Genomic DNA, 200 nt, shown 5'->3' with positions numbered 1-200 from the left:
GCGGGGCCGTTGGGGTGGTTTCTGCCTGGCTGCCACAGGGCTGAGCCACTGCCAGAGGACACCAGCCATCAGGAACTGCTCCTGAGCTTTTCTCGGAAGATGATTTGGGACACACAACCCTCAGGACCCAAACACAGCCCGCCCCCCAATGCCACTACTTGGACAATACGCTGGCCTGAGGGGGGAAGCCCCTCACGGAT

The sequence above is a fragment of the Cariama cristata genome, unplaced genomic scaffold, assembly GCF_000690535.1.
Source record: "Cariama cristata isolate BGI_N322 unplaced genomic scaffold, ASM69053v1 scaffold19469, whole genome shotgun sequence".
Classification (NCBI taxonomy): domain Eukaryota; kingdom Metazoa; phylum Chordata; class Aves; order Cariamiformes; family Cariamidae; genus Cariama; species Cariama cristata.
Note: the sequence above shows the minus strand (reverse complement) of the source record.